General features: G+C 35.3%; 1 long non-coding RNA gene across 6 annotated transcripts; it reads right to left on the minus strand.

Annotated features, from left to right (window-relative positions):
* Nucleotides 1-1,088: 1,088 nt before the first annotated feature.
* On the minus strand, nt 1,089-26,679 carry LOC110742496. Of its 6 annotated transcripts, none has more exons than XR_004181999.1 (4): nt 24,493-26,679; nt 20,052-20,147; nt 14,259-15,356; nt 1,089-10,230 (listed from the first exon to the last, which is right to left on the minus strand). It is a non-coding gene; the product is annotated as an uncharacterized LOC110742496 (long non-coding RNA). The 6 variants fall into 6 exon arrangements; XR_004182001.1 differs by lacking the exon at nt 1,089-10,230 and having other exon boundaries at nt 12,440-15,356; nt 24,493-25,993; nt 26,131-26,679; XR_004182002.1 differs by lacking the exon at nt 1,089-10,230 and having other exon boundaries at nt 12,440-15,356; nt 24,493-24,576; nt 25,815-26,679.
* Nucleotides 26,680-27,069: the final 390 nt, after the last annotated feature.

Below are 27,069 nucleotides of genomic sequence, written 5' to 3' on the forward strand. Positions count from 1 at the left end.
AAAGCTTTGGCATTTCTCATACCTTTCACACTTTGCTTCATGTCACTTCCTTTATGTGGAGCCTCTTACATTTGTCCCTCAGAATAACTCCTCCACACCCGATAAGGCCAGTTTGGAGACGTGCCCCACACCCTCCAGTCAGTACTGCCAGCTTCCTTTGCTAGGCTCCCTGAAGGCCTGACTAACATTTTCAAAATAAATCGGTGTACATACACACATACACACGTGTGTGTTTATATTTTATTCTAATAACGTATTTGGTTATTGGTTTTCATTATAATTTAATTCTGCCAGGTTAGAAATCATGTTTTATCTATTCCTGTGACACTGTCTGACATGTAACTGGTATTCAAAAAATGTGTTTTATATGAGAAAATAACTGAATATTAATTTACTTTATGATCATTGGCTAAATATATTGACAAACTATGTATATTAAAAGCCCCACAAAGCAAATGCACATAAAGATTTCACACTTGGTTAATAGCTCAGGATTCCATTAAATTGTTTTCTATTTATACAAAGATGCCGTCACCATTTCATACCTAGAATTTGGGTCTAGTAATATGTTTAGGGGTAAAAAGATTGACTGAAAAATTAAGCAAGAGGGGCAGTGGTTTGTGTGGGTAAGCCGACTGAAATGCACTTTAAATTACTAATTGTATATGTACTAGATATTTGTTATCATTTTCAGAACTATTTCTCACTTCAAGTGATTTTTCTGTTCAGTTCTTCCAATCCTCAAGCACCACAATAGTATGGATTTATTGTAGGCGCTGTCTGTGAACAACAGAGATGTCTCCTGAAATACATTCAAAAGTAAATATAATAAAAGCGCAGTGGCTCACGCCTGTAATCCCAACACTTTGGGATGCTGAGGCGGGCAGATCACCTGAATTCAGGAGTTCGAGACCAGCCTGACCAACACGGAGAAACCCCATCTCTGCTAAAAATACAAAATTAGCTGGGCATGGTGGCACATGCCTGTAATCCCAGCTACTCTGGAGGCTGAGGCAGGAAAATCGCTTGAACCTGGGAAGTGGCAGTTGCAGTGAGCCGAGATCATGCCATTGCACCCCAGCCTGGGCAACAAGAACAAAACTCTCTCAATAATAATAATTAATTAATTAAAAATAAATAAATAAACAAATACATAAATGGATCAATCGAAATACTTATTTTAGAATCCCCCTAAATGCAAGAGAAAGTAGATCTTTATACTTTCCAAGATCAGGAAGTTTAACAATTAGGTGTGCCTGGATATGCTTGTGGACATATTTCTCAGCACAGACGTGAACTTGCAGAAAATGAAGCACAACAGATGAAATAACTGCTGTGAGAGATGGAGAAAAAGAGAGAGGTGATGAATGTACCAAAAAGGAAGGTGTCTAAAAATATGATTTGATCACTTGAGTGTGGTGATGCCTGAGTCTACCTAGCTCAATTCTAAGACTTTGCTGGTAAGTGATTTTATAAATTTTGGGGGGATTAAACTAGATCGAACTCTGTCTGACTTTGACAGTAAGGGTCTTGATCATACTTCCTTTTAATTATTTCTGTTAGCACGGTTCTTTGAGAATTTATGAAATAGTTTATATGACTTCACATCCTACAATAGAGTAGTTAATTGTGAAAATCCATAACTCAGGCTTCACTTCAGGTATATTAGGTAGTACTTATTTACATGACCAACAAATTCTCATAAAATCTAGAACCAAAGGAATCTTAACATCTTTCTCTTGAACAAGTGTAATAATTTCATACATTATATCTTGGAGAGGCAGATTACTAACTTAAATTTCATGTATCCAGTGAGTTTGAGCTTCCAGCTTCACAGTGAAGACCACAACAATGATGAAGAGAACATATAAACTTCTTGCCTATGTTGATTTAAAATATGCCTTTGTTTTGTTCTGGTTTTGCTGACTTATTCATTTTTAATTGACAGGTAAAAACTATATATATTTATAATGTACAACATGATATTTTGAAATATGTATACATTGTTATTTAGATACACACCAAGAATGGCTAAATCAAGCTAATTAACACATGCATTACTTTACATACTTCTTTTTGTGGTTATAACACTTAAAATCTACTTTCTTAGCAATTTTCATGAAAGAGTACACTGTTATTAACTATAGTCACCATGTTGTACAATAGATCTCTTGAACATAACCAACATTCATGTAATGTCTAATCTTAACACAATACTGAGCAAGCATACTCTTTCTTACATTTGACAGCTCATCGTATGTTTTGAGTACAGCTGTATTTTCTTCTGTGTCTTCTTAATTCTAAGTTAAACAGTTCATACTCCTCAACTATTCCTTTTGAAATAAAATGCAGAGTATCTGCCATTTTCTTTACTTCTCCTGGGTGCTCTCTGTTTTCATTATATCATTTTTCTCCTAAAATGTATTGAATGTGCTTCTTCTAAATTGAAAGCAATTTGCAAAATGTTTTCTACCCAGAGTAGCATATAATGAACACATTACTAATCATGACTAGGATACAACATAGTTATTGGTGCAAAGTCTGTGTTATATTTCAAGTATAATTGAACAATATCGAACTGCAGTTAACTAAAACCCACAGATCATTTACACACAAATTATACCAAACACGGAGCTTTACTAATTCACATGAAGATGTGGCAAACTAAGCAATTCACTTATTTTCTTCTATTTGCTTTTGTGCATATTTGGTTATTAAGAAGTATGGATCAATTAATAAACTATTTAGAACTATAATTTTGAAGGTCCTTAGCAGATTATTTTACAAAGACAATTTAATGTAAGTTGGCTGAAATAATTAGTTAGCATGAACATGAAATGATCAGACAGCTAGAGGACTGCCTTTTCATTCTTAACTGAATTGTGTAGTTGTGTTTAATTCACTAAATTAATTAAATAGGTCAATACTATTGTAGACTCCAAGCTTAATATGTATTCTGAGAGCTCAATTTTCATTACCACATATTTTATGTTATGTGGTTTATTATAAAATTTTAAAATGCTTAGTTTATCAATTGTGTAAAATAAGCAAAGGCATGAATTATTACAAGAAATGTCTCAACTTATGAAAAGGGCAACTAGTAAAATATTTAGAAACACATGAAGAGAAAATACATAATACATACAACTGTAGGATTACATATTTTCTCAAACAAATTTATAACATGAAAATATTTCTATTATTAAATAGTCTTCAAAATTATAATTTTTAACTAATAGAGTAGGATTTCCTATGCCTTAGTAATCAATCAATTATAAGTTTCTGGTCTTTTTTTGAATTATTATTTCTAGCTGAACCCAAGGGAGTTGCAGAACAGGACTTGTAGCTGCTCCGAGAACCTTTTAGTATGATGATTCCAAAATGTCTGGATAACAGATGTTTTTGTCTAGTGCCTTATTCTAAGTTAGGAAAATATTTGGATTCCTTGTTAGCCAGTAGAACCTGAAAGTGATAAATACCGACTGACTTCATGCCTGTGTGCACTGTACTCCGTTGTACTCTGTAATTTTAATGTGTACCACATCCCTGGAGATGGATGAAGCATAGCTGGGCCAGCTGAGGTGTTCTCTGGTGCAACACCCAGATCTCTTTCTGTGCTGTGTTTTGTCAGCATAACTTATGCCAGCTTGGACCTGGATGGTAGCAGTGGAGCATCCATATAGCATCAAATGTTCTTAATATCTCAGACCTGTTATCCACAAGAGTGTATCTCATAGTCATGCTTGTTTGAGACCAGGAAATTGACACTTTCTTTGTGGCATGTTTCTGATTATGCGGCCATGTATCCTGATGATGTTGATTTCCTTCAAAATCTTTTGGCATTTAAACTGTGTTTGATGTATTGCCCGGAGATCTTCATTTATTACTTTTATCAATATGATCTCATCATGGAAAGTTTTCCATTCAGTAGTCATGTGTTTGTACATTAAAAGGTGCAGAGTGTGCAAGAGAAGGGAGAAGGGAGATTTTTGTTTCTGATAAAAGTCTCAATTAATAACCCTATCATGCAGATATGACAAGTTATGAAAGAATTTATTTTCTTGTCATTGTTTTAGATTTTACTTTCTAGTTAGTTTTTGTGTTTGAAAAAGGATGGGAATTTCTGCTGTTATCTGCCAGATGATAGGAGAAATTTTTTAAAGTGTGTTGTAAAAGGATCCAAAATACACCATACTTGAGGAACCGAGACCCTTTTCATCCCAGAATATTCTGTGCTATTTGAAGTGCACTCTTATAAGTTCTAGTCTGGTAAATAAGTTACACCCTTTCTAAATAACTATATATCCTTTTCATAATTCTAAATAAATATTTCCCAAGGAAAACTAAATCCTTACATCAAGTGGGCAACCTTTGGAGTTAAGAGGTGTGGCTTTCTAAACATGTCATCCTGCTGAGACTCTGACTGATGTAGAATATGTTTTTGGATACCTAGGCTTGCCTTTTATCAGCATAAGCAAAGGATCAGATGAATAGAATACTTGGGAATACATTGTTATACTATTCAAACCTCTGACATTTCTGCTGTTTTTTGGCTTCTAATATGTGTTTAGGTCTGAAACCAGCCTCATCACTTTTTATCTTATTTCCTTCTTTTTTAACATATTGATTCTAACAGATTTATATTTTATTTATGCTCAAAATTCATATTTTCACTAGATAGTTTTTATATGTGAATCACTTAATTCTATGTTGTATTGACAATCCCCTTCTATTTTCATAATTTGTCATTTTTTCACAACAATAATAAAAAAATTAAAAACTGCCTTTTTATTATATATTTGATTATTGAGTTTGTTCAACTTTCTTCTTCAGGAAAACTAATATTTTGAACTTTGCATCTGTTCGTTTTCCTACATCTCTATCATTTTTTAATCACTTTTACTTCTTATTTTTCTCCATTTTTGACTTTTAATGACATTTCTATGTTTTAATTTTTCTAGGGTAAATAATAATTATGCTCTTCATTTATAGTTTTCTTATTCTTCCTTATTTCATCTATCTTCATTTTTATTTCCATCTCTTTTTACCAACTTTCCCCAATTCAGTTGTCTTCCATCTCTTCTATTGTCTCCCTTATGTGAATCCAAGCCTTAATACTATCTGACAACACAAAGTAAATGCTTTCCAAATTTTTCTTGTAGCCAGTCCTTTCAAGAGATTATTCTCCTCCAACTTGAATCATTATTTTCTCCTTTTCTAATAAATAATCTTGTAAGAGTTCTCACTTTTATTTATTTTCAATATACTAATACTTCAACCAGAAATACCAGTTCTAGTCATATTTTTATCTATAAACAAGGAGGGATTCCTTGTTTCTCCTCTGTGTGTATTTTGATGTCAGAAGGTACTCCTTAAGTGATTACCCTGGAAGACTTGTAGACGTGTATAACTCATCACCCAATTTCAAAATAGCAGCAATCATTCAACATTGTGTGGCTGGATGATTAAGGAATGTGTCGTTTCCACTTTCTGGTCATCTTAAACACTCTGAATTTATCCTACTAAAGAGAGATGGAAGGAGATTGAATATGAATAATAAGCAAGAATACCCAGGGAAGAGCTTCCCACAATTTTCCCCACATATATTCTCTGTACTACTCAATCCGCATGTCCTGTGTAAACTTCCAAGACCTGTCCATTTCTGCCCCAGATCTGTATAGTATTTCTGGGAACCACTATCTAAAAGTGATGGGGAAAAATGTTATGGTTGTGTAAAAAGGTGGAAGAACAAACAGTGGGTCATAGATGGTGGTTCTCAGCAGTTAACTGGCACATTTCTTGGTGGTGTAGACCAGGACTTTCTTCCCTTCACAGATATGTTTGATCGGGTTTACATAGTCCTTTAAGCTAATTTTTTGTTTTTGTTTTTGCTTGTGTTTACATTTTGAGTTACTTTAGACAAGCCATGTACTCACTTGCTATGTAAGCCCAACTTTCTCTATGAATGAGAATAAAGTCTGATTTGTATGTTTCTGTTGTCTGCAGCTTCTGGTGGGTATTCGAATTTACAATCTCAGGAAATACCTCAAATTTACAGGAGAGGCTCAGCAAACTTAATTATGGTGTATCTGGAGGGTCAGCATGGTGCATTTATTTGAGTACATTTTGGCCTTGTTAGTGAAAGTTTCTCCCATATTTTAGTGATAGTGTAGTTGTTTAGTGTTAGTGTTCAATATAATGATAAAATTTTGTCTTCCATTGAGCTATCCTTAGATATCTTAGGTGGAAAATAAAATAGTTAAATCATAAACTTGAAAACAATTCAATTTCCAGAAATTTCCTCCAAGGTAAATTTAACCAATTCTCCTCACTTTATAGATTTATTTTAAGAGTTTCAAATTGCTTTCCTGAGGTTGTATTGGTATTTATGGTAGGCCTCAATCTAGGGACAATATTCTTTCCACACTCTGCACACATCGAATATTTCATATGGAGCTTGTTATTTTGCCAACTTTTAAGGTACTTTTTATATTTATTAGTTTCCCCCCAAGGGCATCCATGAAAGTCATTATGTGAAAATTCATGTAATTCTAATAAAATAAAAAGCAGTTTAGACAATTTTTTAAAATTTTATTTCTAAAGCACTGTTGCTAATCAGTTATTCTATTTTTTTAAAAGTAAAATTTCCTATATTAGTTTTCCACTAATATTTCAGGTTGCTCAATAGTAGGTGATTTCTTAAATTTTCCAGTTAAAATATCCAAATATTTTTTGTCAACCTATGTAGGTAAACTTGAGAGGTGCTAATATTTCTTACGATATTTAAGTTATTAATTTGGTTATATATTTGATATATAAAATTATAATTAACAAAAATTTTAAAAGAAAATTATGACTGATGAAAATACAAATAAACACATGTCAAAGAAGTAGTAAAATGTTACAACCAGTTCAAAGATCATCCCAGAAGCTAGGATATTTACGGTCAAAGTTAGGATAAGATTGCCATATTAGATAAAAACTGGTTGATATCCAAAAATGTCATAATTCTCTGGTTTATTTGTTACACTGCATGGAAATTATTTTGCAATTCTACCATACAAATGTCTACAAGTTCACAAGTAACTTCACTATTTCTAGAGCCCTTAATTAATATTAAATAGTGAGTTTAAATACATTCCTTAGACAATTTTTTGTGGCTTTTCAATTCATATAACATTGAAGAATGTACTACCTTTCTTGTCTTATTTACAAATTTTGGATAATGTTCTCTGACGTATCGATTTCAAATTATAGTTTTCCACTAATATTTCATAAAGCCGTTTTTCTCATATGAACAATTTTATTTAAATCAATATCTTTATGATGATTGGGACAGGTTGTGGGGTATAAAACACATTTATTTAAATCATATCATCTTTATTTCTCATTTGTTTTCAATGCAAAGCATTTTGAATCTATTATTGTTGCTGTTGTTCTTTAGCAGAAAGGCCCTCTTCTTATTTGTCATCTCCAAAACGTAACTATTTACTTTATTACCTTAAGTAATCTACAAAAAGTTTCTTTGCAGCAGCAACATTTGAATTTGTGAAGTCAGAGTCAGGAATAAATCAATCTATTTTAATTCAATTTTTTTGCTCTTCACAATTTTTCTAGTGACTGTCTCGTGTTTTCTTCATGAGCATTCAAAATTAGCATCGATCAAACACATTTTATGCTACTGTGTATTTATGCTACTTTATTAACAACAATAATGTAATTGAGAGATTGTCTCCATAAAATAAAAATACAGAAATTAAAACTAAAAGCCTTTCTCAAGATTTATGAGAGTTAATTTTGGGGCCAAATAATAATTCTCATTAATTTTGGCATTAACAATATTTTTTCAACTAATCTTTTTGACAGAGCAATTTAGAGGTAATGCCTGTTACTCCCCCTGTTCCCCAGAAATAACAGGGACATTTTTGATGCTCTCAAGATTAATTTTTAAGTTCATTTATGAGCTTTACTAATTTGTGAATTATACTTTATCCTCAAAGCCAGTGTCATTTGTTTAACCCTTTGTTTACTGTTTAATCACTCCTTTTAGAATAGATAGTAGCAAACTCTCTATTTACAAGATCACAAAGTTTTTGTCTTATATCTTTGAGGGTTATGTCTTATGTTCAACATTGTAACACAGCAATAAAAATTTCAGTGATATATGTTCACATAACATACCTATTTATTATGATCAATGTTTTCAAAAGAGATCCTGGAATTAAACAGAAGATACCCTAGTGTCACTCAGATATCTGGTAAATTTGTCATAATTTTAAAGAAGATGTGGATGTTTTATATCATATGAAAATATCCATTGATTATTAATTATGGTGCTAATAAGTACTACATCTCCTAAATCTACACATACCCTAAGATAATGAAAATTTTACATAAATAGCATTTTGAATGACCATAATGTATAAGAAGATTTGGAGAGTATCTCTGGACTGTCTATTATACCATCCTTTCTTCTTTTTACTTCTTATCACTCATTACTCCCTTTCAGTTACTGGATTGTGAAATATGATAGATAAAAATTTTAAATACATACAGCAATTGGTATATCCAATAAATAAGACAGCTAGATACTAATACTCAGTTTACACGAGGGGGTCAGAATCTGCAGTAAGGGCCTCCTAATATTCCTTCGTAATTTACTTACAATTAGACGTATGCTTTATTTCTGCTATTTGCTAAAGCTTACAAATTATAAACTTTTAATAAAGTCAGAAAAGGAACTGGACTTCTCTGTAGCTCATTAAATCCATTCCATTTTACATATAGGCAGGATTTAAGTACACTCTATTGTCAGTAGCATCCACACTAGTTTTAGGTGACAACTGAAAGCCTAACAACCCATGGTTTATCTCATACAAATTTCCTGTTCTGTCCCAGATTTATATATCTTAGCAAATGAGCCTAGCTGTATCTCCAAAGCTATTTTACAAAGCCCTACTATTACTCCGATTTTGTTGTTTCATCAGTTTCCAGACAACCAGTAATATGGCAAACACATTCACATGCTAATATGGCCTCAAGGACATACCTGAATTTATAGTCAAGTAATCACACTACAAAACAAACTTTCTTTTCTCCTAAAACGTGTTGCCTTTCTTATACCAGGCTTAATATTCAAATTACTATTGCATTAATCATGGATAGTCTCTAAGATATGAAAAATTAGATTTAAAAAAAAATTTCTTACTCTCATCCATTAAAACCTAGACATCAAACAAATGTTCAGATTCCGTAGTGTAAACTGCACATTAATATGTCTTCATTTAAGACTTTGATAACTACCTATAATATAACTGATTCCCAAAGTGAGGGCACAAATCCTTTGAGAATTCAGAGGTCTAAATTATTTTTGTTCTCCTACACCATGCCTTCATCTCTGTCTTTGCAACTATGCCTCTCTCTCTGCCTAGAGTTTGAGAATGAAACAATGTCATTCTTTTCAAATTTGTTCTTGGTCATGAAAGGCTCAATATACGGTAAATTTCTGAGATTGAGTGATTTTCTTTTTTTTTTTTTACTTCACATTTTCTTGCAGGAATATGTGCATGTCTAAGATATTGCAATACTCTGGCATGGACTAACAAGAAAAGGAAGCTATAAGGATAAATGTGCTTGGAGAAAGAAAAAGAATATGAGATAATCTAAAATTTGTATAGAAATGTGAATACAACACTGTGATTAATTTAATATGCAAAAACAATTGAGGAAATTTTTTGAATATAAAAATAGGAAAAACAGAAAATCTTGGACATGGGCAAAAGAGATTTCTGGGTTTTCTTTCAGTGGCATGCCAGTTGTTGCCTAAGAGACTCTGGGGATCATCCGATGCTATTGGGGTGTATACCTTTTAATGTCCTTGACTAAGCTATTAATAGAAGTTAACTTGCAGAAAACTGAGAGTTACGCACATTCTTCATGGTCAGAGCAATGAAATCGTTCTAATTCAATGCTGATGGAAATACATTTCAACTGGTAGAGCAGCAGTCCCCAGTGTTTTTGGCACCAGTCACCAGTTTTGTAGAAGGCAGTGTTTCCAGAGACAGGGGACAGGGGTGACGGTTTCAGGATAATTCAAGCATGTTACATTTATTGTGTACTTTATTTCTATTATTATTACACTGTAATATATAATGAAATAATGATACAACTCACCATAATGACAAGTAGTGGGAACTCTGAGCTTGTTTTCCTATAACCAGAAGGTCCCATCTGGGGGTGATGGGAGACAGAGACAAATCATCAGGCATTAGATTTTCATAAGCTGTGTGCAACCTAGCTCCCTCCCATGTGCAGTTCACAACAGGGTTTGTGCTCCTATGAGAATCTGATGCCACTGCTGATCTGACAGGACGCAGAGCTCAGGTGGTAATATGAGTGATGGGGAGCGGCTGTATTTTCAGATGAAGCTTCGCTCACTCACCCACACTTTTCACCTCCTGTTGTGCAGTCCATGGCCCAGGGGTTAGGGACCCCTGTGGTAGAGGATATAAATCTCTGTGATTCAAATCTTTATTTTACTAATTTTAGACTCTTTCTGGTTCCCTCAGTAATCAGAGTTCAAAGTTGACATATGCATATTTTATATTTGTATGAGAACAATGGTTTTAACATTTTATAAACTCAACTTTTACTAAATAATTACGACAATTATGTCTGTCGAGAATAAAATAAAAATTAAGAAAAATTATGTTTAGTCCCTAATATGAAAAGTTACTATTTGCCAGATCTTGTTACTATAGACAGTCTAAATCATACTTATAAATCAATTACATTTAAGAAATTGTGGCTTGAATGAATCAAGTATGTTATATTTTAACACAAGTGATTGTCTATATTGGAAGCAGATTTCCTTTTTCTTTATTTTGCCTTGGAGTATCCTTTCATTCAGTTTCATTTTATCCTACATTGTGCTCTCACAGTCTTCATTGCTTTGGTAGATCTGTGTCTGCTTTTGTTGAGAGGACTTGTCCAAGAAGGATGAACAGTGAGTGTCAGTGTCAGAAGACACCAGGAACGTAGTGCAGTGTGGATTGATCTAAACTCAAGTTGGCCTAGCAGATTCTAATATAAACTGCACATTGTACTGTTCTTATAGTTTTCGTTAAGACTGAGTAAACACAACGTTAAATAATGATAATAATAAAAGTAGTTATCTTTTCTGTAAATTGGAAGGGGACTATAGAAAAGGGTGAAATGCTGACAGGTGGTCAGCAGTAACTCTTGGACAAAGTAAATACGGGTGACTGAAGCCGCATGAGACAATCCTCGGACGAATGGAGAACAGAAGCCTGGTCAGAACACTGTTGATGCCTATGCAGATATAACAGAGAGGCAGGAAATTTCAAAGGGTAGCCTCAGGTTTTCTTGAGCCAAGCATATTTAGACTTTATTTTTGTAACCTCTTTTGTTTCCATTAACTGCTCAGGGATAAAGAACAATCCTTGAGATTGTAACAAAGACCTGAGATGTCTCCCGTTATATGTGCGCAGAACCACAGTGGGAGGAACTTCCTAGACCTGTGATTTAAATCAAATAGTTTTTATTAAAAACTTTCTCCAATAACTAATAACTTTCCCTAAAGTTCTTTTTCTTATCCATTATCAAAGTTCCTAACTGCAGCAGCAGCTGAAGTTAAAACTAATATAAAAATTGCTTTGTTGATTATTTTCCTTTCTCTTTCTCTCTTATATTTGAGCAGCATGAACAGATTTTACAATTTTCAAAATATGTATTGATGGATCCTGGCAGCATTCACCTGAGGGATAAGAATAAGAACGTTTATGGAATAAAATAATTTAAGAAATTCAAGGCTGTGTGCAAATTTATGAAGCTATGTAATATTTTGCTTCATGAATCTACTTCTTTAAATATTGTCTGTGAAAATATAAAATAAGAGCAAGCTTTTATACCTTAAATAAACTATCATTTTGGAAGAATGTTTATATTTAAATGTAGATGTCTTAAGGAAGGATTTATCTTAGTTCCAAAAATTAAACATATTAAATTGCATATAATGGGTAAGACATTGTGAACTAAATTCTGAGGTAAGCTGCCTCATGTTTTATGTGGAATACCTTTCACAGTAGTTTTCATGTTAATACCTGGCAAAATGTTTTTGTAATTTGAAAGCAATAAACATTATTTACAATTTATGATCAAGTTATTCATCTATGCACTCAATGTATTTTTAGTGAGCTCTACTTTGGTCCAAGCATTTTTGTTCTGCCTATGGGACAGGGCAAAGACAAAAATGAGATTAGAAAAACATGTAGTCTAGGCTGGGCAAGGTGGCCCACACATGTATTCCCAGCACTTTGGCAGGCCAAGGCAGGTGGATTGCTTGAGCCCAGGAGTCGAGACCAGCTGGGGCAATAAGGTGAAACCCCACCTACCTCTGCAAAAAACACAAAAAATTAGCCAGGTGTGGTGGCATGTGCCTGTAGTCCCAGCTACTCGGGAGGCTGAGAGATGGAAGGATCCCTTGAGCCCAGGAGGTCAAGGCTGCAGTGAGCGGAGATGGAGCCACTGTAATTCAACCTGATTGACAGAGGGAGACTGTCTCAAAAAAAAAAAAAAAAAAGAAAAGAAAAGAAAAAGAAAAAGGAAAATAGGTACTCCTGACATAATTCATGTAGAGACAGACATACATGCCCCAACTATTTTTCTAATTCTACTGTGGTTTGTACATTAGAAGAATGAAAAACAGTGTACTATGAGGCCACAAAGAAGGAAGAAATTAAAACTAACAAGGATAACTTGTAAAGACTTCAGGATGTAAGGGGAAATTATCTGAACGATAAAGATAGGTATAAGTTTACTGAACAGAGATGTAGGGAGGGAGGGTGAGTACGCACTAGCCAGGAAGAGGGTACACCACAGGGACAGAGGCATAATCATACACAAGGAGTAGAGAGACTAGTAAGAAGTTCAGGATGACTGGAGGGTTTCGTAAGTATATTGTACATATGAAATGTACGTGTGGGATAGGTGGCTGAATGGTTAGATTGCTGAGAACGTTGCATGCCAAAATAAGGAATACTGATAAAATTAGTCCACAGTGGGTAGCCACTAAAATTGTTGGTCCATTTTGAAGTAATGTAACAGAGCCTCACATTTGCATAAATAAGAGGTTTATGAATATGGTATTATTGTCACAAAAATGAAGGACTAGTCCAATAACTCAAAAACAGTAAATGACAAAGTTGGTAGTAGAACCTAAATCTTGCCAGTACATCAGTTCAAGTCTAGCCCAGTTACATATAAATTGGAAAAGTTTTCTTAAATATCAGGCATATTATTTTGGCTTGTATTTTTATCTTCCAAAGAAGGTTAAAAAAATATTGCCTGGAATAAATGTCAAAAAATCATTTTTATATGTATTGTTCCAGAGATATTCAATGAAGTATTAATTTCAAGTTTTTGCACATAATACTATAATAGAAATATTGAATAATACTGACAAGCATGTTATGACAAATAATAAAATCCATTTTAACTATTTTTAACAGATTCTCAATTATATAGAAAGAAAGGTCATGGAACTCAGTATCCAAAAACTAAATTACTGAAATTTTCTTCAAACAGACAGTGTGTATTGAGAACACGTTTTCTGTAAACATTGTACTCTAGGTCATTATCTTTCTATACTAAGAAGGTAACTCCTGTCACAAATATTATACATTTTATGCATAAAAATATCTAAATATATGTTTTAGTTTTACATTTTATGTGAGAGTCAAAAACGTTCTAAAGAAAGGCATCTTTTAAAATTTCTTAAGCATTTACATTTTTCTACAAAGTCTACATTACACTTAGGTTAAAAAGAAGAAGGAAAACCCCTCAAGCCAGAGTTTATGACTTTTTATGTCACACTGAAAAGTCAAGTGAACTACAGATTTGAACCATGGAGATTTGTGCCCTACTATGAAACGGTCAGTATTATGAAAACTGCCATTATACTTTATGATGCTATTTGACCTCTACATAGGTACTTTCATTATCTGACAATAATATTCAATTTGCAAAACTAGCCCCAGTCATTTAAAGCGCTCAGCATGCAGGAAAGCATTAGGCATTTTGTATTGGTTTTTATAGAGGGCCTTGTAGTGACCAGACCGGTACGTTCCATTTGTCTCTTTTAACAGTTGGGTTGCTGATCTCACAAATCATATTTCGGTTGGAAATGAAAGGTGCACCGCTGCCAGCATTTTGTTAGAAATAATGACACACTTTACTACCTGTAAGTGCTGACTGAGTGCTTCTGCCTTTTCTTCCCAAGGTGACTGTAACACAGATTGATGAAAGATTCTGCAGGACGACAAAGGTTAAAGATGTGGACCCGGAGCTAGAAGCCAGCGCTGACACTGATGGAGTGGACCGCGATGAGAATGCCCACATTATGGTCCTGTCCTCTGATAACCAAGGTAATATGAAAACCGACTACAGAAGAAAGGAACAAATTAAATCCATTAATCAAGCATATCTCTGCTAAACAGTTGTTCAAAACTGATGAACAAATGAAAAATTTACTGTTTGTTTTCATGCTTGCAAGGATTGGGGAAGAAAATTAATTATAAGGTACTGGCCACACTATTAGTTAAGTTTTTCTTGAGGAAACTATTGCCTTGTCAAAGGACGAATGAACCTCATTAGGGAGATTAGTTTCAGCTGGTAGTTTTGCATTAGTACAAACTAATAATACACACTTCAAAAGATACCCTGAGTGAAATTATGAAAATTGAAATCCATTTGTTACTTCTTAATTTACTGTGAGAAAATGACCACTCTATTACTTATCATGAAAGCAGAAGGAAATCAAACATTGCTCACCTTTCACCTAAGTGCCTGAAAGAAAACTGTTCCAGTGTGGGCTTTGTGAGTGCTGCGATGATGAACTTACGCATCCAGGAGTTATAACTTGGCCACGGCATTTTACTCTTACGTTGAAGCATGTCACGCGGAACTCCATGTCAAACGCAACTTTTGATAAGCTCCTTTGAAATCCTTTTCTTTTCAAAATGTTTTAAATGACCTGGACAAATAGCAAACTGACATCTGATATTCTGAAATTCCCCTTAAATCTATACAGTGCAAGAACAGAAAAGAGAAAACGCTACTTTGCTATCAATCCTGTATGGCCAGTGCACTGAGGCTCCTTAGCTGGCCACAGTGAGTGCAGTCCGGTTTCAATGTTCATTTAATCCCTGGCCTTTCTGTCAAGGCAGCGAAGAACAGGGGCAATCATTGCTCTGGATGACGGGGAGGGCTTGGCTGCAGACACGAGTCTTCCAAACCTGGAGGGAGACCAGGCTCATTCCAAAGAGTGTGTAAATCAGCTGTGAAATAATAATGACTTTCTTGGGTTCTACTCACCCGGCCTGGATTCAGACTGCTGACCCAGAAAAGAAAGGCTTCACACATCCCATTACCAGTCCTTTGAGCCATTGAAGACATCCCCATCCAATCTGACTTCCTTTCCTTTACAGCAGTCTTGCTCTTTTTTATGGGCATGTAAACCAAATTGATGTTTACTTACTGCTTTTGTTTGGTTCCTTGACCTAACTTCTCTCATTTAACGGAAGGTTTCCTGGCATAGTGTTTGAATGAATCAGGCCAAATGACATTAAAGTTCACTTCCTCAATGCTTAAGCTCTGTTACTGAGAAAAGATGGGGGTAGAGTTTTAAAGTATTCTTCTTAATGTAAAACGAAACGTTTTTCTCTAGACATATTGTCTCTTTATATTTTTAAAAGCCAGCATTATTTTTTTTTTTCAGGAAAATTAGGTCAGTGTATAACAGTGATTCCACCGTTTACCCTGTTGTCCTGGAGTGGGTAGGAGATTTCAGGACTAGCTAAGGGTTTCTTTTTTCCAAAATAAGTGTCCACGTTGAACGAAAATTACAGGTTATATGGGACTGAGAAGTTAGACAATATAAGGGCTCTTCTAGTGAAAAAAATCCAAATTTTCAAATATTAAACAGATGTCTTCGTTTGAGTTTTCCAAAAGCAAATTCCAGGAGGAGAATATGAGCACGATTTGCTCATATGAGAAGTGATTCCAGAAGCACAACAAAATCATGAAGTGGTGACATGGAGAAGGAAGACAGCCAACAGAAGGGTCACAAACAATAGGGAGTACCACTCTGAGCAACTGGGGCTCACTCTTGCTGTGGGGCCCTCTGAAAGGCATTTTAGACCACACCTCAGGATGCCAAGTCAAGAGACAAATGCTGGAGTGTATACCACTGAGGCTTGTTCCTGGGGGTCACAATTTCCCAGCATTTCCAGCTTTCTCTGTCTTTGCATATGTTCATGGGGGGTGTATATTCACGCAGCAAGAGAAAACCCTAAGGAAGGGAAACGCTAAGGTGGAAGCCATAGACATGTCCAAGAACCATTCAGCAAAGCCCCAGTTGAGCTCCAGTGTAAGTTTAGGGTGGAGAAGGATACTAGAAAAGTGTGACAGCTTCTCCACTAGATGTCAGATTGAATATTTAATTAAATAAATCACAACAAATCACAAATTTTAAAAGATGGCAAATATGGTCATTTCATACTCACCAACATGAAGGTCAGTATGACAAAGGAGAAGTCAGGAGAGGTGTGATAACAGGCCCCACTGACTGCTGCCAAGAATCTTATTGTTGCAATAGTAAAATAAAAATAATAATAATAATACCATATGAACACACTGCTACAGTCTTTCTCAGTGTCTCAAAAGAGATCTGTATGAGAGCTCCTCAAACGTGGGCTTAAAAAACTTCTTGGTAAATTTCCCATGGCTGCTATTACTGAGTTTCTCTAATATCCCATGTATGTGTCACCTTGAAATTAAGTTGAACATCACTTTTCAAAGCATTTCTGAACAACAAGAATAACAAAAATGAAAATTGGAAAAATTACGCAAAATATTTATTTTAGTATATGCATATATTTATGATAATTGATAAGCCATAATTTTTTACAGCCTGATTTATTATCCCAGGCAGTACTGACATTTTCAACTAAAAAAGTCCTTTGGTCGGAAACAGGGGGGCTGTCCTGTGCATTTAAGATGTTTACAAATATTAAACAGATGTCTTAGTTTGAATTTTCCAAAAGGAAACTCCAGGAGGAGAATATGGGCATAATTTGCTTATATGAGAAGTGATTCCGGAAGCACAACAAAGCCATGAAGTGGTGACATGGAGAAGGAAGACAGCCAATAGAAGGGTCATACACAATAGGGAATACTATTTTGAACAAAGTATCCCTGGCCTCTATGCACTAGATATATGTACCAGTACTGCTGGATACACATCTTCCCCAGTTTAAAGAAATAGAAGAAAGTTTCTAAACATTGACAAATGTAAAAAAAAAAAAACAACAAAAATATCTCCTGTTAGAACCACGATTTAGAAGAGAGAAAAAGTTGCAAACTAGAGATCTGGTAAACAAAAACAATTCTGAGATCTTTTTACGTTCAGTTTATCTGCTTATACACCTTATATCTCCCTCTATGCTACTTATGGATTTAGAAAAATTCTCTAGTTCAGTCTTTTTAAATATTCAAACAAGAATATTGTAAATGAGAAAATGTTCTTAATGAATAAACCATAAAATATTTGTAAGGATATCAAGAAATGAAGATACTTTAAGAAGCTACCCATCATCCCACATTAATCGACATTCCAGAAAACAAAGAATATCTCCCACATTTAAACAATTCTAAAAAAGAAGCCAGCTATCCTACTGATTATTTAACATTTTAAGTAAAAATGGTAGGCTTAGTGCAATGTTTAATATCTCTGTGGTACCATATAAGACTGTTACGATATGTGACATGTATATAAAAAGTATTTAACATAAGATATTGACTAATAAAAATAGTCTTTTTAGCTTCTGCAAAACCATAAGTGTATGGGAAAAAATTACATTAAGCTTAAGTAACATTTAAAAAACAACTACAGTGGAAGGATCACCTGAGCCCAGGAGGCAGAGCTTGCAGTGAGCCAGGACCATACCACTGCACTCCAGCCTGGGCGACAAAGTGAGACCCTGTCCCCTCTAAAAAACAAAAAAGAACAAAAAACGTAACTACCATGTTCTATAAAACTTTCCCAAGCTCTTAAAAGTAAGCACATTTACACTTTTTGCCCTCAAGAATAAACAATCAAGTAAAGGAAGAAATACAGATTTGTGGATTGTAGCAACATAATTAAACTTTACAGTGCCAAATAATGCTATTTCTCCCTAATAGTATCCTGCCATAAGGGATCCTTGGAGATGTTAAGAGGTGACAGGAAAAAGTTAAATAATTTAAGGCAATGGAAAGCATAGTCTCTTCTCAGAGACATACACATTGTTATATAAAAGGCTCTGGAAGGTTTGTCAGAAGAAATGTATATTAAAGTTTTTCTAACCCAACATTTTACAAGTAATTTGAGCAGAGAACGATTCTCTCACAACAAGATCAAGATTTGTTGGGACATCAGATCAGAAATAAATGTATTAACGAATTTAATTTCCACTGAAAGATGAGAATACGCATAAAGAGAGAAATTCAAATGTTAAGTGGACATTATAAAATGGGGAACATTTTTCCACAGAGGAATGTGGGTGGAAACCACCAAAGGTATAAGAAATACCAAGAATAGAAAATGCTGGTCAGGCTGGGCACTGTGGTTCATTCCTGTAATCCCAACACTTGGAGGTCAAGGAGGGAAGATCGCTTGGGGCCAGAAGTTCAGGATCATCCTGGAAAACGTACCAAGACTTCACCTCTACCAGAAATGTACAAATTAGCTGGGCACGGTAGCATGTACCTGTAGACCTAGCTACTTAGGATACTGAGGTGGAAGAATCACTTGAGCCCAGCAGTTCAAGGAGACAGTGAGCTTTGATCAGGCCACTTGATTCTAGCCTGGGCAACAGGGTAAGACCTTGTATTTAAAAAAAATAAAAAGTGAAAACTAAAATGCTAGTTATATTACGAAACAGCCTGACTGAGGTCTAAATGCCTGCAGAATGCTGTTTCAGCAAAAGTAACATCCCAGCAATGCAAAACGAGTGCTCTTCTATGCCACAACTTGCTTGAATTTTAAAGAAGGATGTTGATAAAATGTATATTAATTAAGGAGATAATTGACGTAGTGTGCTCAGTACAAGTTTTGGCATATTACAAGCATTCCATAAACCCTATATCTTATTATAATTAAAATATTAATACATATTGTCTAAACATCACTACTTTTTTTTCCTGGAAAATAGGGCTATAAATACCTGGAAATCCTCACAAAGGTATTACAAATCTCAGGTGATCTGCTCTATGTGAAAGTGCTGGTAAGTGGAAAGTGCTACCTAAGTGCAAAATCTTATATTTTATTTAAAGTGCTACTAAAGTGAAAAATATTCTGTTTTATTAGAGTAGTTTGTATTTCTGTCTAGAGCTGCTCAATGGGTCAAACTGTTTTCCTCTTCTACCCTGTATTGTTGGGCATGGAAATTAGATTTTCAGCTGTAGGTTTTACTGAAACGTCATTTATTGGAAGGGTGTCAAGGTAACTCAGATTTGAAGGAAATCTTGAAGGAACCAGGGCTCTTCTGGGAGCCTCACTGAGTATAAACCAGGGCTTTCCCCGGCAAAGACTCTTACCATCTTTTTCCATCTCATCTCTGCTTCTTAAAGTGGGTCACCTTCATTTATTCGGATTTTTCCTTAGAGGCATGGAAACTGGTGTCTCTGAGACTACGTTGTCCTAACTCCAGGACCTGAGATAGGGGATTTCCCTGTGAACTGAGCTTGTAAAACTCTAGGTGAAAGAATTTGACTGTGTCTTTATCACATTTCTATTCTTGTACTGATTCATCCATTCAATAATATTGTATAAAAACCTAACAATTTCCAGGTCACTTTTTCAGCCTAGCTAGATAGAAGTGAGCAAGGATAAGTCTCTCTCTTTGTCTATTTTAAATTATAATGTGTGAAGTAGAGAACCAGAAAGGAGAAAAGTTAAGTGGAAGTACAGTGAGGAACTTAATACAAAATACCGTGACGTGAAGAGACGGAGCTGAAAGCAGGATGCTTTTAGTCAGCTGGAAGAACAGAAGCACGATGATGGGCAATGCCAGGCCAGTCCGGGTTTTCTGAAAAAGGATGAATCCGAAATATAAAGTTGTAGTGAAGAAGCAGCAGTTCCCTCAAAGGAAAGGGTGTGGCTATTTCCCAATTGGTATTCCCTAAGGACATGATATTGAGATTTATGGTGTGTCTCTGTGTCCCCACTCAATCTCATGTCACATTTTAATCCTTATGTATCAGGGGAGGGAACTGGTGAGGGTGACTGGATCGTATTGGTGGATTTCCCCCTTGCTGTTCTTGTGATAGTGAGCGAGTTCTCACAAGATTTGATGACTTAAAACTGTGTGGCACTTCCCCCTTCTTTCTCTCTCTCCTGCTCTGCCATGGGAAGATGTGCTTGTTTCCCCTACACCCTCTGCCATGACTGTAAGTTTCCTGAGGCCTCTCAGTCATGCTCCCTGTTAAGCCTGCAGAACTGTGACTCAGTTAAGCTTCTTTTCTTCATAAATTAGCCAGTTTCAGGTAGTTCTTCATAGCAGCATGAGAATGGAATAATACATTGAGTAAACACAACATAGATGTCTATTACATCCTCTCCTTCTTTTTTTTTTTTTTTCTTTTTTTTAACTACCTTAGTTGTAAAATTACATGAAAGCAGGTTGGGCATGGTGGCTTATGCCTGTAGTCCCAGCATTCAGGGAGGCCAAGACAGGTGGATCACTTCAGGTCAGGAGTTCAAGACTAGCCTGGTCAACATGGTGAAACCTCATCTCTACTAAACAATACAAAAATTAGCTGGGCATGGTGGCACACACCTGTAGTCCCAGCTACTAAGGAGACTGAAGCAGGAGAATCACCTGAACCCAGGAGGTGGAGGTTGCAGTGAGCTGAGATTACGCTATTGCACTCCAGCCTGGGTGACAGAGTGTAACTCTGTCTCAAAAAATAAAATAATAAAATAAAATAAAATGATATGAATTCAAGTTTTGGACAATAAGTGATTTAAAAAATCACTTTATAGATGGCCTCTTAGCCAACATAACTAGAGATTGCATCTACAGACAATGTTGCTTAAACATTTGGTAATTTAGTAGTTTATAGAACAATTCCAACACTTCAAATGTTTTATTCAGGAAGTAATAAAATTGTTAGACAATAATCCTGAAAAGTCACTGGAAGTTGTGGAAAAAAGTACATTCTCTAAAAATGTATGACAAAATAACATATCATGTATTTGTTGGAATATAATGCATAACTAAAACTGTGAAACTAAGCCTTGTGACAATGATGGAAAGAGTAAAATATTAATATAATGACCAACCCATATTCAAATTTAGCCAATAATATTACTAGTTACTTTGTACAACACTTTTGAGGTTGGCAGTAAACTAATTTTATATTTAACGTTTAGGTCTGTAAATGTTTTATCTTTCTACTCCAAAAGTTTGAAGATGGCAGAAAAAGTACAAAGAGAAATAATCATTTCCTCCTCTGTGCTGCCTCTGATCTTTGTGCAATCTTATTAAATTACTTTTTATATATTTTTTTGTTTTAATATATTTCATACACATTATTTCAATGTGTTTGTATTTGTTTACAGTTCTGTCTCTCCTACTGGCCTGGATGTTCAATAGAACTGGTACTATTTATATTCCATTTTTTATCTCTAATGCTGAGTTTAGTAATGCTTGACACATCATCACTGGTTAATTAATATTTATTAAATAAATAAATGAGCCCATAACACTGAAGGGCTTTGGAAAAGTTATATTTTTCTCTTTACCAGTTGGGGACGACTGGAATAAAATTGAATGACGTGAACAGGAATGAGGTAATTGGTTTACATTATTCAAAATCTATTGCAGAAAAGTGATAACCAAAAAGCAAATGGAGTTCCTTTTCCAACCTTAAGTAGGAAATCAAGGGAGCGAGGGATGTCCTCAATTCCTTCTGTTATGTAGGAGTCTTTGAAAAGGGTTTTTTCCCTTTTGTGACTTCAGCTACAATGTTTTGCCTTAGACAGACTAGATGGTGCAAACTGGTGATTACTTATTTCAGTTTTGAGCGTAATGTTGAACGAGCCATACAATTGTTTCCTTTCATCAGGGATGCGATGTGGCAAGTACAGGGGCAGCCATGCAAACTCAGTCCAACCTTTCTAACCATCTAATTGGATTCTATCGGGTGCTGTCTTTGTGGACCATTTCCCATAAGGAAAGGAATCTTTTCTGTGACCTCCAATGCAATCAAAACGATTTGGCTTAATTTTATCTTTTTCTAGAAGAACAGACCCAAAGAAAAATTACAAAAGACATGTAATAGAAGTTTTACTCCTTTCTGCTGGAGGGGTTTGCAATGTGACTACTTTAAAACTTACTATTTTGCAAAAGCTAGTTTTCTTCAAGAGGCCGTTAGCACTGAAATCAGCAGCACAATAAACTTACCAGAATCAAACTATGTTGAATGATGAAAAAAAATTGTTGCAATTTTATAAAGCAGAATGACTTGCTCTGTGATATTATTTATTTATTTTACTATAAAATACATGTTAGAATTGAGATGAAATGGATGTTTCTGGTTTAAGGTCAATGCATACTACATAATTTGGTGAACCTCAAAGCAGCCACTTCATTACATTTCTTAGAAAAGGCAGCGTCATAAGAGGTAACCACGCAGACACCTAAACCTGACAACTTAATTCAAACCTCAGATCTGTCACTTATTAACTATGCAAAATCATGTAACTTATCTTTGCCTTACTACTTTTCTTGGTAAAATTAGATTAATGTGTGTGTTTATATATAAATATACATATACTATGATACAGGCCATTATATATGTGTGTGTGTGTGTGTGTGTGTGTGTGTGTGTGTGTGTCTGTGTACATGCACCAATATGTCAACCCCAATTATGTTTTCAGGAACTGGTAAATATACACCAAAGTGGCCCAGAGAACGATTGGACCCATTGGACTTTGGCAAGTATAGGGCATTCACTGACTCAATTGGCCCATTTGTCTTCCATTCTCCATATAGCTCCATTCTTTTATTATTATTATTATTATTATTATTATTATTATACTTTGAGTTCTGGGATACGTGTGCAGAACATACAGGTTTGTTACATAGGTATACACGTGCCATGGTGGTTTGCTGCACCCATCAACCCGTCATCTACATTAGACATTTTTCCTAATGCTATTCCTCCCCTAGCCTCCCAACCCCTGACAGGCCCCTGTATGTGATGTTCCCCTCCCTGTGTCCATGTGTTCTCATTGTTCAACTCCCATTTATGAGTGAGAACATGCAGTGTTTGGTTTTCTGTTCCTGTGTTTGTTTGCTGACCCTAGAAGAATACCACTCAGAACATAGGCATGGGCAAAGACTTCATGACTAAAACACCAAAGGCAATGGAAACAAAAGCCAAAATTTACAAATGGGATCTAATTAAACTAAAGAGCTTCTACACAGCAAAAGAAACTATCATCAGAGTGAACAGGCAGCCTACAGAATGGGAGAAAATTTTTGCAATCTATTCATCTGACAAAGGGCTAATATCCAGAATCCACAAAGAACTTAAAAAAATTTACAAGAGAAAACAAACAACACCGTCAAAAATGGGTGAAGAATATGAACAGACACTTCTCAAAAGAAGATATTTATGCAGCCAATAAACATATGAAAAAAGCTCATCATCACTAATCATTAGAGAAATGCAAATGAAAACCACAATGAGATACCATCTCATGCCAGTTAGAATGGCGATCATATAGCTCCATTGTAAGGGGGGGCCATAATAACTCTTCCAATGTTCAGGTATCCATGTCAACTCACATTCTCTGTGCAATAATTCTTTGAATATATAAGCATGCTGATTTTCTCAATGAACAGTCACCTTAGAAAACTTTCACCATGGCTTCGACAGTTACCAATCTCCTTGTTCATGAGCTTATAGTTGCTTACCCTTGCCTCAAATAACTGCTTATTAAGGTGTAACAAAAATGTGCTTCATTCTTTGTTTCCCCTCAACTCCAGAATCGTAGCTACCTCTTCTTGCTTTTCATTCTATTTCCTTTCTTGACTTCAGGCTTGTATGTATTTGGAGTATCTACCCCAACCCTTCCCCCATATTTTGCTCCCAAACATCATTTTAGCTTCCCAGTTCTGGCTTTCTCACTGACACGATGACGCTCCTTTGTTCACACTTTCAGTTCCAACTAGCATTCCCATCAAGAACATCCCACAGCTCCACAGCTGAAATTTCCACTCTTTTTACACTTTCAAACTCTCTAATCTTCCCTTCCCATGGTTGAACTTATTCCTCTGAACTCTCAATAAACATTTACTTCTTAATTTACCAAACTAATTTTGTAATTGTGTTTACATTTGATTTTATAAAAGACATAGTCACCCATATAATTGTTTTCTCACTTTCCTCTTCTAAATGGATCGTTTAAGATGATCTTCACCACCTACTTTTTTGTTGTTGTTCTGGCTGCCAAAACAAAAACTGACTCAGAATTTGAAACACTGTAACACATTAGCACATCCCTTAGAAATACATGACATTTCATTCTAACTACTCGTTCTGCTTAAATATTTTAAGCCCTAGGATACTCCACTGGGGACTGTCTCATACCTTTATGGTTTTCTGACACTTTGTAGATAACATAATATTCACATAACAAACAGGTTTAGCATTCCGATATCTTCCTTTTGAATTAAACTCTTTATCATTATGAAATTCCTCTCTTTAGATCTAGTTATAAGTTATGACTGAGTTCTATTTTGGTAAGACTGGAAACTTCTGGCTTACTGCTGTTCCTAAGATGTTGCTTCTTTCTGGGGCTTTTAAATAGGGATCTTTGTCACCTCATCACTGCAAGATTACAGGATGTGTTGAATTCTACCTGTTAGAAGTTTTTAGCTCACTTTTTAATATTTAACCGCACACAGCTTCAAGTTTTGACAAATGCCTTGAGGTAAATGATAGATATGTTTGTAAAGACTCCAACATGTCACCTTAGCCCCATATGAAAAGTAAAATGTCTCATGGTTTCCTGTCCCTCATTAGCGTATGTTATTTATTTATTTTTTTATAAGCACAATTCCTGACTTCTCAAGCTTTGACTAGCTCTAGTCCCTTGTAAATGATAAGTGTTCACATGTAAAAAATAGCTGTATATCCCCAGTGTCACTTCACCACTTCCTTTACTGTCATCTTATACAGCCTCTTCTGTTCTGTTTCCTTACCCTAGATGGACGGGCCTCCGTTTCTACGTACTGTGAGCTGTGGACCACTTAACTTATTCAGAATTCAGAAAACAAGCCATATATTCAAGGCCCCCAAGTCTCCAATTTTGTTACTTTAGCAACCTTTGCCACCACTAAAGTTTCTGTGATTTAGCTTTTGGCCCAGCAGGAGCTCATGGCCTGGTGTGTGCCCACATCTGCAGCCACACCCAGGACCAGCAAATGCATACAGGGAAAAATAACAGCTTCCAATTGTCATATTCCTTCTGAACAGTTCTCTGGCAGTTGTCAGAGAAAGCATTGTCCTGACATTACCAACTACACCTAACTCAAAAGCAAGATTTTTATTTTGTTTTAATCTTCAATTTCTCCCTCTTGGCCACTAGTTTGCTCCCCTGTAAGTTGAAAGTTCTATCCGATCCTACTTAATACAACCTTCAACACTTATGAAAAAGATAGTCTCTTTCTGGCAAGGCTCACCTTGAGTTTGTTTGTCCTAAACATGGAACCAGTCGTTCCACTGAAAATCCTGATTCCTGTTAGTGAAGAATAGCATTAGAGAATTAGAGGCTGAAATCTTGGCGTTAAGGTTGTATTTCAGGTTGTTTCTTGTGACAGCTAAGTAAATGCAACCTGAAATGAGTTACAAAAGGTTATCCCTGAAAAAAAAAATGAAGAATTCATGTTGACATTTCTAACATGATACAAATATTGCTGCAATCATAGCATATTAACTTATTACCCATTTTTAATAAAATATGATAATACTGTTTTATGATATCATAATATACTTTACCATATTGTTAACTTCCACTTCTATTTTTCTTTTAACTCTTATAAGAAGTGTCCAGTCATGGGTTATAAAGTAAGAAAGTCCAGTAAGTAAAAATTTTCAAATTCATTTTAACACCAATTTTCCAGAAAACATCAAAACCTCATAGCTTTTCTCTGAAAACTGAAAAATTCAGTAGCCTAGGAGACTGATACGGCTTGGCTGTGTCCCCATCAGAATCTCATCTTGACTTTGCATGTGCTGTGGGAGGGACCCAGTTGGAGGAAATTGAGTCATGGGAGCAGGTCTTTACTGTGCTGTTCTCATAATAGTGAACAAGTCTCAAGAGATCTGGTGCTTCTGTAAAGCGGAGTTGCCCTGCAGAAGTTCTCTTTTTGCCTGCAGTCATCCATGTAGATGTGACTTGCTCTTAGGACAAAAACCTAATTCACGCAGGGCTGAAAACCTAGATGAAGCGTTGATAGGTGCCACAAACCACCATGGCATATGTATACCTATGTAACGAATCTGCATGTCCTGCCCATGTATCCTGGAACTTAAAATAAAATATAATAAAACAAAACAAAACAAAATAAATAAAATAAAATAAAAAAGATGTGACTTGTTCCTCCTTGCCTTCTGCCATGATTGTGAGGCCTCCTCAGCCATGTGGAACTGTAAGTCCATTAAACCTCTTTTTTTTCACAGCCTTGGGTATGTCTTTATCAACTGTGTGAAAACAGACTAATACAGAGACATGTGTTTCAGATAAAGGCACAAGCAATTAGTTAGGAGCAAAGAAAAGTATAACACAGATTGTATTAGTTTGTTCTCACATAGCTGTAAAGATACTACCTGCGACTGGGTAATTTATAAAGGAAAGAGATTTAATGGACTCAAGGATCCTCATGGCTGGGGAGGCCTCAGGAAACTTACAATCATCGTGGAAGGAGGAGGAGGCAC

The sequence above is a fragment of the Papio anubis genome, chromosome 2 (genome assembly GCF_008728515.1).
Source record: "Papio anubis isolate 15944 chromosome 2, Panubis1.0, whole genome shotgun sequence".
Taxonomy (NCBI): Eukaryota; Metazoa; Chordata; class Mammalia; order Primates; family Cercopithecidae; genus Papio; species Papio anubis.